The sequence below is a fragment of the Sapajus apella genome, unplaced genomic scaffold (assembly GCF_009761245.1).
Source record: "Sapajus apella isolate SASKATOON/1434 unplaced genomic scaffold, GSC_monkey_1.0 scaffold153, whole genome shotgun sequence".
Taxonomy (NCBI): domain Eukaryota; kingdom Metazoa; phylum Chordata; class Mammalia; order Primates; family Cebidae; genus Sapajus; species Sapajus apella.
This window is the reverse complement of record NW_022437093.1, coordinates 1,333,879-1,346,492: the sequence shown is the minus strand read 5'-3', so window position 1 is coordinate 1,346,492 and position 12,614 is coordinate 1,333,879. Positions and strand designations below refer to the sequence as shown.

The 12,614-nt window shown below is 41.4% G+C and overlaps 1 protein-coding gene across 12 annotated transcripts in view; it reads left to right on the top strand.

Annotated features, from left to right (window-relative positions):
• The window catches only part of TLK2 (tousled like kinase 2), a 143,477-nt gene that overhangs the window by 31,094 nt on the left and 99,769 nt on the right, over positions 1-12,614 (top strand). For 2 of the 12 annotated variants that reach the window (XM_032265949.1, XM_032265950.1), the window contains exon 1: positions 3,279-3,981. The exons of the other annotated variants lie outside the window; for them this stretch is intronic. The gene's annotated coding sequence lies outside the window, so the exon portion shown is untranslated. Of the gene's footprint in view, positions 1-3,278; positions 3,982-12,614 lie in introns of those variants that run through there. 12 annotated transcript variants of the gene reach the window in all.

Sequence of the window (12,614 nt, the reverse complement as noted above, 5' to 3'; positions counted from 1 at the left end):
GGTGGCACATACCTGTAATCCCAGCTACTCAGGAGGCTGAGGCAGGAGAATCACTTAAACCTAGGAGGGGCGGAGGTTACAGTGAGTCAAGATTATGCCACTGCACTCTAGACTGGGCAACAGAGGGAGAGTCCATCTGAAAAGAAAAAAAGAAAAAAAAAAACCTTGGCACAATTGAAATATTACTAAAAATGTCTGACTGTGCTACCTTACACCTATAATCCTAGCACTTTGGGAGGCCAAGGGGGATGGATCATGAGGTCAGGAGATTGAAACCATCCTGGCTAACACAGTGAAACCCCGTCTCTACTAAAAATATAAAAAATTAGTTGGGCGTGATAGCACGTGACTGTAGTTATAGTGACTCTGGAGGCTGAGGCAGGAGAATCGCTTGAATCTGGGAGGCGGAGGTTGCAGTGAGCCAAGGTCCTGCCACTGTACTCCAGCCTGGGCGACAGAGGGAAACTCCTGTCTCAAAAAGAAAAATAAAGAAATATTACTAAAAATCATTAATGTTGCCAAGTGCGATGGTTCATGCCTATAATTCTAGCACTTTGGGAGGCTGAGGCAGTCAGATTGCCGAACCCAGGAGTTCGAGACCAGCCTGGGCAATGTGGCAAAACCGCCTCTTTACTGAAAATACAACAAAATTAGCTGGGCATGGTGCTTAGCACACCTACAATCCCAGCTACTCTGAAGGCTGAGGCAGGAGAATAACTTGAACTCGGGAGGTGGAGGTTTCAGTGAGCCAAGATTACATCATTGCACTCCAGCCTGGGCAACTGAGCAAGACTCTGTCTCAAAATATATATATGTATCCTTAATATTAATTAAGGATCTTCTGACTGTATATGGTGATTATTATTATTATTTTTTTGGTTTTCTACTACACAGAATCACTCATTTAAAATCACCATATTTTTGGTCAAAATTAACTAGAAGTAAAAAATTGACTTCATTATTGTGTCTGTGTCACTCAAACATGTTTGCTACTCTTTTTTATTTTTATTTATTTATTTATTTATTTGAGGTGGAGTTTTCACTCATGTTACCCAGGCTGGAGTGCAATGGCGCGATCTCGGCTCACCGCAACCTCCACCTCCTGGGTTCAGGCAATTCTCCTGCCTCAGCCTCCTGAGTAGCTGGGATTACAGGCACGCACCACCATGCCCAGCTAATTTTTTGTATTTTTAGTAGAGATGGGGTTTCACCATGTTGACCAGGATGGTCTCCATCTCCTGACCTCGTGATCCACCCGCCTCGGCCTCCCAAAGTGCTGGGATTACAGGCTTGAGCCACCGCGCCCGGCCTATTTTTATTTTTTTTGAGACAGGTTCTGGCTCTGTCATCCAGGCCAGAGTGCAGTGGTGCGACCTTGGCTCCCCGCAACCTCAACCTCCCCGGGCTCAAGCTATCTTCCCACCTCCACCTCTTGAGTAGGTGGGACTACAGATGTGCACCACCATGCCTGGCTGATTTCTTTGTTTTTGATAAAGGTGGGGTTTTGCCGTGTTGCCTAGGTTGGTCTCAAACTCCTGTCCTCAAGCCATCCTCCTGCCTCAGCCTCCCGAAGTGCTGGGATTATAGGCATAAGCCACTGTGCCCAGCATTAGTTTTAAAATAAGTCAGGTTTCTTTTGTTCTTTTAAAAGTTTTTTTCTTGAGATGGGGTATTGCTGAAGATGATTTTTGTGAGTTAAAAGGGTATAGTGCTCTCTGCCAGATTGAAAGTAATGTGGGGATTTTGCTAGTTGTAATGTCTATTTTATTAATGCACTCCGAAACGGGAAATAACCATAGCATGAGTTCAGGGACCCACTGAAAGATGAACTGAGCTAAAACTCTATTGATCACCTGACCTCCACAAACCCTATTCTGACTGGTAGACCACAGTGACAGTTGGGTCTTCTGGAATTAGTGCTAGTTCAGAGCCAGTGGCTAGTTGATAATTCTTTTCCCCAATACATAGCCATCCTAACAAGAGGCCATAGGTCCTTTTGTGGATGTCTGGGAGAAAAATTAACAGCACCATAGAAATTTTTGGCTCTGTAGTAGGGTCATACTCATGGAACTTGACCTCTTCCTCATTTAGTGGGTTCTAGGTCTGTAAACTGACTCCAATCTGGGAATTGATTGAGCATCTGTGATTCTCCTTTTTCTTTCTTTCTTTCTTTCTTTATTTTTTGTGATTCTCATTTTTATGATTAAACTTTTGGCTGGGCGCGATGGCTCATGCCTGTAATCCCAGAACTTTGGGAGGCCAAGGTGGGTGGATCACCTGACACCAGGAGCTCGAGACCAGCCTGGCCAATATGGTGAAACCCTGTCTCGACTAAAAATATTTAAAAAATTAGCCAGGCGTGGTGGCACACACCTGTAGTTCCACTACTCGGGAGGCTGAGGCAGGAGAATCACTTAAACCCAGGAGCAGAGGTTTCAGTGAGCCAAGATCGTGCCACTGCACTCCGGCCTGGGTGACAGAGTGCCCTTAAGGGGGCAAAAGTCCACACTCAAAAACCAAAAAAAGTTAAAGTTTTGTTCACTTGACTTAGAATTCTTCTGTTTATACACATCAAGTAAGAATTTAACAGATTTCACATCTGTTTCACTTCTAAGAATGCTGTGAGGTCTCTGGGAGACAGACTGTTTTTTCTTTTTCTTTCTTTTTTTTTTTGAGACAGATCTCAGCTCACTGCAACCTCCGCCTCCCAGGTTCAAGTGATTATCCTGCCTCAGCTTCCTGAGTAGCTGGGATTATAGGTGCATGCCACCATGCCTGGCTAATTTTTGTATTTTTAGTAGAGATGGGGTTTCACCATGTTGGTCAGGCTGCTCTTGAACTCCTTGACCTTGTGATCCGCCCATCTCAGCCTCCCAAAATGATGGGATTACAGGCGTGAGCCACTGCTCCCACCCTGGGAGTCAGACTATTTTCATTGCTGTTTTGATTCTGGTATGGTGTGAAAAGATAGCACTACTAATGACTAAAATAAAGAGTATAGAGACTCTTAGTTTTTAAAATGGCGTTGGCAGCTATATACTTCTTTATACCTATGCAGGCATAACTTTTGTCTTCTGTTCTCAGTCCCTTTTAAGCTGCCAATTTAGTCTAAGGAGGAAATGAAAACTTTAGAAACCCAGCAAATGTTGACATTTAAACTTTTACAGGAGTGAAAGATTAACCTTTGACCTCTGTGCTGCAATTTTTTCTTAGTTTATAGGAGCATTCTTCGTGCTAGTTTATAGGAGCATTCTTCGTGCTGCTAAAGGGTGGTGTCAAGATTTGCATCTTAACCTCAGGGTTCATGGATTTATAATTTATCCACAGAATTTTCTCTAGGCTTGTAACGAAAGTATTAAGAGCCCCCCCCCCCGCCACCAAAAGTACATTTTAAGTATATTAGAAACATGTTTTACTTTAGTTTTGCAAAATATATTCTTTTAAAAACAAGAAACTTGACTCTTACTGATTTTCTAATCTGTCCATTCGATTTTTTACTTAGAAAATTATTATCAGCAGGAGACAGGGTAAGCAGTTTAAATGTTGTCATAGAAAGTAGAACTTTTATGGAGAGATCTTTTTATCAAAATTAGTTTTTTAAAAATTTGCTAGTTTTTTATTTTTTAGTCTGCAGATGGCTCTTTTAAAGGACAATTTTCCCTCCCAAGTGACATGGATATTAGTAAGCATCCTCCCTGATAGCTATTACATAGCAAATGACAAGTAACAGACTATTTTACTAAGAAAATAAGATAAATTGCCACATAATTAAACTTAAATAATGTGGACAAAAAAGCGTTTAATGTACAAGAGTATGAATTTACCATTCAATTTATGGTTTTAGGAATACTAGAAAAGAGGAGGAAAAAATAAATATGCAAGAAGAAATAAATACATTGCAAAACTGAAGAATGGGAAATAATCAAGAGTTGGAAAATTAGGAAGGCAAAATGAAGGAGAGTACATCGGATATAACAAAAGGTACTGAGGACTTACAAACAGAAAATACTGGAAGTGAATGTTGTTAGTTATATGAAAGTCTCAATGAGTAAATAATTTCAAAGATAGTAGGAATTAATACTGACGAAATAAGACATAAAAATCAGAATAGTGGCTGGGTGTGGTGGCTCATGCCTGGGGCAGCACTTTGGGAGGCCGGGGCAGGCGGATCGCCTGAAGTCAGGAATTTGAGACCAGACTGGCCAACATGGTGAAACGCTGTCTCTATTAAAAATACCAAAATTAGCCGAGTGTGGTAGTGCACGCCTGTAATCCCAGTTACTCGGGAGGCTGAGGCACTAGAATTGCATGCAGGAGGTGGAGATAGCAGTGAGCTGAGATCGCACCACTGCACTCCAGTCTGGGTGAAACAGTGAGACTCCATCTCAACAACAACAGCAAAACCAGAATAGACTCTTGTAACCAAAAAAATTGAGGCGATTGTAAAACTACTCCTTCTCTCCCTCATTCCGCCTTAAGGGGGCAAAAGTCCACACTCTAGGCGTTGGTGATTTCTCCTAGCCTTTTAATTAATTAATTTATTTATTTATTTAGAGATAGGGTCTTGGTCTGTCACCCAGCCTGGAGTGCGGTGGTACAAACACGGCTTACTGCAGCCTCAGCCTTTTGGGCTCAGGCAGCTCCCCCACCTCAGCCTCCCAAGTAGCTGGGACCTCAGGCATGGACCACCACACCTGGGTAATTTTTAACTTTTTTGTAGAGATGGGATCTTGCTATGCTACCCAAGCTGGTCTGGAACCCTTGGGATCAAGTAATCCTCCCTCCTCAGCCTCCCAAATTGTTGAGATTACATGTGTGAGCCACCACTCCTGGTCTCTTGTAACCTTTTTTAAGAAGCAGATACTTCTTATGTTGAATAATAACATAGTAGTAAACAACTCTTGACAGTAGAACAACAAACATGAAAAAGTAAAAGTATAACCAAATCTCGTTTATAAATGTGTAGATATTTAAATTAAAAATACTAGCAAATGACCTGACCACAGCAGATTATTCCCTTGTTTTGTTTCAAGTAGTTTATCCTAGTCGGACAAGTTCAGTGTTTAATAACTCATTAATATATCTAGAGTCAGTGCTGTGGTTTGAATTTGTCACTCCAAAATTCAGATGTTGTTGCCTACACACACGCACACACACACTTTTTTTTTTTTTTTTTTTTTTTTTTGAGACGGACTCTCTCTCTGTTGCCCAGACTGGAGTGCAATGGCAGTCTCAGATCACTGCAGCCTCTGCCTCGCGGATTCAAGTGATTTTCCTGCCTCAGCCTCCCGAGTAGCTGGGATTATAGATGCCTGCTACCATGCCCAGCTAATATTTGTATTTTTAGTAGAGATGGGGTTTCACCATGTTGGCCAGGCTGATTTCGATCTCCTGACCTTGTGATCTGCCTGCCTCAGCCTCCCAAAGTGCTGGGATTACAGGTGTGAGCCACCACACCAGGCCTATTGCCAGTATATTAAGAGGTGATTAGGTAAAGAGAGCTCCTCCTCCTCCTCTCATGAATGGGACTAGGTATCTTTTTAAAGGCTTGATAGCGTGAACTTGTCTGTTTTTACACCTTGCCATGTGAGGACAGTGTCCATCCCCTCTTGCCCTTCTGTCTTCTACTATATGAGGATGTAGCTTTCCTTCCTTCTGGAGGACACAGTGTTCAAGGCACCATCTTAGAAGCAGAGCCTGGACCCTCACCAGACACCTAACCTGCTAGTTCCTTGATACTGGACTTCCCAGCCTCCAGAACTGTGAGAAATTAAATTTCTGTTTTTCATAATTACCCAATCGGCTAGGTGCAGTGTCTCATCCCTGTAATCCCAGCATTTTGGTAGATGGAGGCAGGCATATTGCTTGAGCCCAAGAGTTCAAGACCATCCTGGGAAAAATGGTGAAACCCCATCTCTACAAAAAACACAAAAATTAGCCAGACGTGGTGGTGTGTGCCTGTAATCCCAGCTACTTAGGAGGCTGAGGCAAAAGGATCACTTGAGCCCAGAGGTCAAGACTGCAGTGAGCCATGATTGGAACACTGCACTCCAGCCTCGGTGACAGAGTGATACCCTGTCTAAAAAAAAATTACCCAGTCTTAGGTATTTTATCATAACACCACCTACAGACTAAGTATGGCTTAATGGTGAGGAGTACGTATTTTGAACCAGATAGCCTTGGTTCACGTCTTGACTTTGCTTACTAATGGCTGTGTTGTTGTACCCGAGCGAGTCAAGGAATGCGCCACACTCTGAGAATGAATTATGAGTCCTTTATTAAGCAGGCAACTGAGAATGGCTAACGCCCAAAATTCTCTCGTCCCGAAGAAAAAGTTAGGTGGTCTTTTATACACTAGTTTTAACAGGAAGTGGGGAACCTAGCTGAAACAAAGTTTTCACAAAGGCAGGGTAAGCAAAAAGTTAAAAAGAAAAACTGATGCATAAGAAATAAAACAGTGCCAGGTGTGAGGAGTACAGCCGTCAGGAAAGACATACAATTTATGGATAAGACAGGCTCTGGGCACTCACTGCAGCTGCAATTCCAGACTCTGCTGATACCACTTTATTCGGCCTCTTATCAACAAAGGCATTTCTGGGTGCCTAGTCAGTCTAACCTTGCTTTATACTAGAGTTACGTACTTCATGGGGAGAGGGTTACTAAAATGAAGAAGCCAAAATAAAGTCTGTTCAGCTCAAAAAGGCTAACATAAAGCCTGAACAGCTTTTAGTCAGGGAAAAGGAAAGTTAGTTTTAGCTGGCAAAAAGCAGGGTATCACAGTGTGACCTTGAGTGAGTTTATTGAACTATAAAACTCTTATACTTTCCTCATCTATAAGTGAGTAATAAGAGCAGCTACCTCACAAGGTTGTGTTTGCTAGGGCAGCCATAACAGATACCACATATGGGTGGCTTAAACAACATAAATTTATTTTCTTATAATTCTGGAGGCTAGATGTGCATTAGCAAGGTGTCAGCAGGTTTGGTTCCTTTCTCCTTGGCTTGCAGATGCCTGCCTCCTTCCTGTGGCCTCATATTGTGGTCCCTCTCTGTGTGTGTACATGTCTGGGCGTGCTCGCTCTCTCTTTCACACTCTGTCTTCATCTCCTCTCATTAAGAACACCAGTTTTATTGGATTTACACTTCTATCTCCAAATAAACTAAAGTACTGGAGATTTGGGCTTCAACATAGGAATTTTGGGAGGACACAGTTTAGCTCATAACAGGTTGTTACTAGGATTAGGTGTCCGATATACCTGGCCCTAGCAAATGCCACCTAAGTGTTGGTTTTCATTATTACTACTTTATAATAACAAGTAAATAATACATAAAACCCCCAAAACTTTAGAAAAATCTTATTTCACAGTAATTAGAGATTGACAGGAAGTTACACAGCATGTGTAGGACGGTTCTATCTATATACCCTGCATCTCTCCTGTGTAATTCTAGTAAATTATTAAAACCAAAAAATTGACATTGGTACAATCCATAAGACTAATTCAGATTTCAAGTTATACATGAAATGTATATGTGTATTTACACTTTTAGGCAATTTTATCACGTGTAGCTTATTGTAACCACTATAGTCAAGATGCATGACTACTTCATCACAAGGCTCTTTCCTGCTATGCCTTTGTAGCCACACCTACCCATTCTCCCTTGAAACCTTAATCCCTGACAACTACAAATCTATTTTGCTCTATAATTTCATTATTTCAAGAATGTAGTATATATACATGGAGTCACAAAGTACACAATCTTTTATTTTGAGACAGGATCTTTCTCTGTCACTCAGGCTCGGATGCAGTGGTGTGATCTTAGTTCACTGCAGACACTGCCCCCTGAGTTCAAATGATCCTTCCATCCCAGCCTCCAGAGCAGCTGGGAGTACAGGTGCACACCACCATGCTAGCTAATTTTTAAATTTTTCACAGACAGGGTCTTATATTGCCCAGGCTGGTCTTGATTTCCTGGGTTCCAGCAGTCTTCCTCCCTTGGTGTCTCCCAAAGTGCTAGGATTATAGGTGTAAGCCACTGCACCCAGCCTACAGCTTTTTGAGGTTGGCTTTTTTCGCTCGTCATAATTTCCTTGAAGTTTCAAGATTTTGCATATATAAATAGATCATTCCTTTTTATTGCTGTGTAGTATTCCATGGTGTGGATATACTACACTTCGCTTAACCATTGTCCTTCACGAGGACATTTGGTTTGTTTTCAGTTTTTGGCCATTATGAATAAAGCTACTATGAGCATTCTTACATAGGTTTTTACACCAACATGTTTTTCTTTCTCTGGAATAAATGTTTAAGAGTACAATTGCTGGGTCAAATGATAAGTTTTAAGTGCATTTTTAGTTTTAAAAGAAACCGCCAAACAAACAAAAACAAAGGCTTTACCTGGCTGGGTGCGGTGGCTTATGCCTGTAATCTGAATACTTCGGGAGGCTGAGGCGGGTGGATCATGAGGTCAGGAGATCGAGACCAACCTGGCCAACATGGTGAAACCCCATTTTAAAATAATAATAATAAAAGAGAAAAAAAGAAAAAAGGCTTTACGTTTTTACATTATCACCAGCAATGTATGTGATTCAGTTTCTCTGTATCCTTGACAGCATTTTATTGTTGCTGTTTTTTATTTTAGCCATTCTTATAGGTATGTCATGCAATCTCATTGTGGTTTAAATTTGTATTTCCCTAAAGGCTAATGATGTTGAACATCTTTTCTTGTGCTCATTAGTCATCTTTGCATCCTCTTTTTTTTTTGTTCTGTTTTTTGAGATGGAGTTTTGCTCTTGTTTCCCAGGCTGGAGGGCAATGGCGCCATCTCAGCTACCGCAAACTGCCTCCCGAGTTTAAGTGAGTCTCCCGCCTCAGCCTCCCTAGTAGCTGCGATTACAGGCATGCAGCACCATGTCCAGCTAATTTTGCATTTTTAGTAGAGACGGGGTTTCTCCATATTGGTCAGGTTGGTCTTGAACTGCCAACCTCAGGTTATCTGCCTGCCTTGGCCTTCCAAAGTGCTGGGATTACAGGCATGAGCCACCGCTCCAGGCCTACTCCCTCTTTAGTAAAATGTCTGTTCATATTTTTTGCCAGTTTTCTAATTGGGGTTCTTTAGGTATTCTAATCTCAAGTCCTTTGGCGGAAGCGTGGTTTGAAAATATTTTCTTCCAGTCAGTAATTTGTTTCTTCATCCTATTTACAGGGTCTTACTCTGTACTGTTGATGAGGTTCCATTTATCAGTGTGTTTCCTTTTGTGGATTAGAGCTTTTGTTGCCAAGTCTAGGAACTGTTGGCTCAGTTCTAGGTTGTAGAGATTTTTCTCCCTTTTTTTCTGAACAATTTTATGGTTTTATGTTTTACATTTAAGTTCTTGATGTATTTTGGTTCTTTTTTCTTTTTAAAATTTTTTTTCTTTTATTCATTATTATTATTAGAGATGGAGTTTCGCTCTTGTTGCCCAGGGTGGAGTGCAATGGTGCGATCTCCGCTCACTGCAACCTCCACTTCCCGGGTTCAAGCAATTCTCCTGACTCAGCTTCCCGAGTAGCTGGGATTACAGGCACCTGCCATCACGCCTGGCTAATTTTTTGTGTTTTTAATAGAGACTTGGTTTCACCATTGTGGCCAGGCTGGTCTCAAAACTCCAGACCTCAGGTGATCCACCCGCCTCAGCCTCGAAAAGTGCCGGGATTACAGGCGTGAACCACTGCACTGCGCCCGGCCTATTGTTTTTATTTTTGAGACAGGCCTATTTTTATTTATTTTTATTTTATTCTGTCATCCAGGCTGGAGTGTAGTGGTGCAACCTCGGCTCACTGCAACCTCCACCTCCCTGGTTCAAGCAGTTCTCCTGCCTCAGCCTCCTGAGTAGCTGGGACTACATGTGTGTGCCACCTAATCCCAGTTACTCCCAGCTAATTTTTGTATTTTTAGTAGAGGTGGGGTTTTACCCTGTTGGCCAGGCTGGTTTTGAACTCCTGAGCTCAGGTGATCTACCTGCCTCAGCCTCCCAAAGTGCTGGGATTGCAGGTGTGAACCACTGTGCCCAGCCTACGTTAATTTTTTATAAGGTTTGAGTCACGGGTTTTTGTTTTTTGTTTGTTTGTTTGTTTTGTTTTTATCCTGTGCATGTAGTTGTTCCAGTAACATTTATTTAAACATCTATATCTTTTTTTTTTTTTTTTTTCAATTTATTTAATTTATTAAATTGCCTTTTTTTTTTTCTTAAAGAGACAAAGTCTTACTCTGTTGCCCAGGCTGGAGTGCAGTAGTGCAATCATCATTCACTGTAACCTTGCACTCCTGAACTCCCGCCTCAGCCTTCTGAGTAGCTAGGACTAGAGACATTGTCACCATGGCTGGCTAATTTTTTCATTTTTTGTAGAGATGGGATCTCACTTTGTTCCCTAGGCTGGTCTCAAACTCCTGGCCTCAAGTGATCCTTGAGCAGTCCTGCCAGGTCAAACTTCCAAAGTGTTGGGATCACATGGGTGAAACCTATTAAATTGCTTTGGCATTTTTGTCAAAAATCATTTGGACATATTTATGTGGGTTGGCTTTTTTTCTTTTTCCTTTTCTTTTTTGAGATGGCGTTTTGCTCTTGTTGCCCGGGCTGGAGTGCAATGGTGCGATCTTGGCTCACTGCTGCAATCTCCGCCTCCTGAGTAGCTGGGATTACAGGCACCCACCACCACACCTAGCTAATTTTTGTATTTTTTGTAGAGATGGGGTTTTACCATGTTGGCCAGGCTTGTCTTGAACTCTCGACCTCAGGTGATCCACCTGTCTTGGCCTCCCAAAGTACTGGGATCCACGCCTGGCCAAGGGTCTGTTTTTAGCTGTGAGGATTAAATAATACTAATATAGAATGTCTTGCCCGTAAAGTGCTACATAATGTGGGCTTTTGACGGTTGTGTTTTTTAAAAAGTACTACGTAAGTGTTAGTTATTATTGTTACTTTACAACACAGCAAATTAATAATAATTTTTTTTTTTTTTTTGAGACAATCTGGCTCTGTCACCCAGACTGGAGTGCAGTGGCAGGATCTTGGCTCACTACAACTTCCACCTCCTGGGTTCAAGCGATTTTCCTGCCTCAGCCTCGCAAGTAGCTGGGACTACAGGCGCATGCCATCATGCCTGGCTAATTTTTGTATTTTTAGTAGAGACGGGGTTTCACCATATTGGCCAGGCTGGCCTTGAACTCCTGACCTCAAATGGTCCACCCACCTTGGCCTCCCAAAGTGCTGGGCTTGCAGGTGTGAGCCAGCGCACCTGGCCAATAATAATTTTTTAAAAAATTGGATAAACTCAGTAGTCATTCCTACTTTGTAATTTTAAAAACAATACAGTTTCAAAATCTTTTTAATTGTGGTAAAATACACATAACATAAAATGTACCATCTTAACCATTTTTAGATATCAGTAGTAAATACATTCATATTGTTTGCAGCCAATCTCCAGGACTTAAAACCTAGGAAAATGCCCATTAAACAACTCCTCATATCCCACCTTCCTCTCCAACCCCTGGCAACCACCATTCATTGACTCTATGAATTTGACTAGCCTCATCTACATGGAATCAGTCTTCTTGTGACTGGCTTATTCACTTACCATAATGCTGTCAGGAATTATTCATGTTGTCGAATGTAGAATTTCATGTACATACCACGTTTTGTTTATTCATTCGTTGATGGATATTTGAATTGCTTCCACCTTTTGGCTATTGTGAGTAATGCTGCTGTGAACATGGTTGTACAGCTATTTCTTTGAGGCCCTGCTTTCAACTCTTTTGGGTATATATCCAGAAATGGAATTGTTGTTCGTACGGTAATTCTTTTTGAGGAACTGCCATAGTTTTCCATAGTGGTTGCAGCATTTTACATTCCCATCAACAGTGTACAAGTGTTCCAGTTACACCACATCCTCAGTAATACTTGTTATTTTGTGGGGTTGGTTTTTTTTTGTTTTCTTGGTAGTGACCATCTCAATGGAAGTGAGGCAGTGTCTTGCTGTGAGATGCAGTTTCCTAAAATTAGTAATTTTCAGCATCTTTTCCTGTAGTTGTTGGCCATTTTTATATCTTTGGAGAAATATCCAAGTCCTTTGCTCACTTTTTAATTGGGTTGTTGATTTGGTTGTTGTTGAGTTGTAGCAGTTATTCATGTATTTGGGTTATTAATGCCTTACCATATATGTAAATTGCAAGTATTTTCTCTCATTCCGTGGATTTCCTTTTCATTCTATTGATTGTGTCACTTAATGTACAGAGATTTTAAATTTTGATGTCTGTTTTAGGTGTTTTTGTTGTTTTTATCTCTGCTTTTGGTGTCACATTCGAGAAATCATTGCTAAATTCAACGCTGTAACATTATCTTCGTTTTCTTCTAAGAGTTGATTATAGTTTTAGTTCTTATGTTTAGGTCTTTGATGTGTTTTGAGTTAATTTTTGCATGTGGTAGTGGTCCAACTTTCATTTCATTCGTATGTGTATATCCAGTTTCTCCAGCATCCCCCCCTCCCCTTTTTTTTTTTTTTTTTGAAACAGTCTTGCTCTGTCGTCCAGGCTGAAGTGCAGTGGCAGTGATCTCAGCTTACTGCAGCCTCCACCTTG